General features: G+C 57.6%; 1 non-coding gene across 1 annotated transcript; it reads left to right on the top strand.

Annotated features, from left to right (window-relative positions):
- Positions 1-400: 400 nt before the first annotated feature.
- On the top strand, positions 401-474 carry TRNAT-AGU (transfer RNA threonine (anticodon AGU)). The gene has a single exon. It is a non-coding gene; the product is annotated as a tRNA-Thr (tRNA).
- The last annotated feature ends 208 nt before the right edge of the window (positions 475-682 follow it).

The raw sequence follows: 682 nt of genomic DNA, 5'->3' as shown, positions 1-682 counted from the left end.
GCGAGCGCCTGGATTGTCACGGAAGCCGCGTCCGCCTGCCCGGTGGAGCGAGCGTTTCACCTACACCGAGTGTGAACGCGCGTTCGAAATGCGCGGGAATGCCGCTCGAGGACATTCCGGTGTCTGTGCGATGGCATCGTTCTCCCTCTCCCAGCGCGTGACGGCGATCTATCGTGACGTCATGTGTCACGAGGTATGTCACGTGGTGTGACGTCACTGTACCACGTGGTCTGCACGGCGTGCAACCACAGCGACGGCGCGAGGTGGACCTCCGTCTTCCTCTGTCGTGACGTCATGTGTCACGTTGTATGTCACGTGTTGTGACGTCACTGTACCACGTGGTCTGCACGGCGTGTAACCACGGCGAAGGGCTGTAGTGTACCTCCGAGGTACAACCGTCGGCGCCGTGGCTTAGTTGTTTAAAGCGCCTGTCTAGTAAACAGGAGATCGTGAGTTCGAATCTCGCCGGTTCCTCATTCACTTTTTGCAGTGTACTATTAACGGTAATATTTTACAAATAGGAGTTGAACTGGGGCGTCCTTTCAATGGGCGTCCGTGGTCTGCACGGCGTGCAACCACAGCGACGGCGCGAGGTGGACCTCCGTTTTCCTCTGTCGTGACGTCATGTGTCACGTGGTATGTCACGTGGTGTGACGTCACTGTACCATGTGGTGTGCACGGC

The sequence above is a fragment of the Amblyomma mixtum genome, chromosome 1 (genome assembly GCF_055824585.1).
Source record: "Amblyomma mixtum isolate Tamu chromosome 1, ASM5582458v1, whole genome shotgun sequence".
In the NCBI taxonomy this organism is placed as follows: Eukaryota; Metazoa; Arthropoda; class Arachnida; order Ixodida; family Ixodidae; genus Amblyomma; species Amblyomma mixtum.
This window is presented reverse-complemented; position numbering and strand designations above follow the sequence as displayed.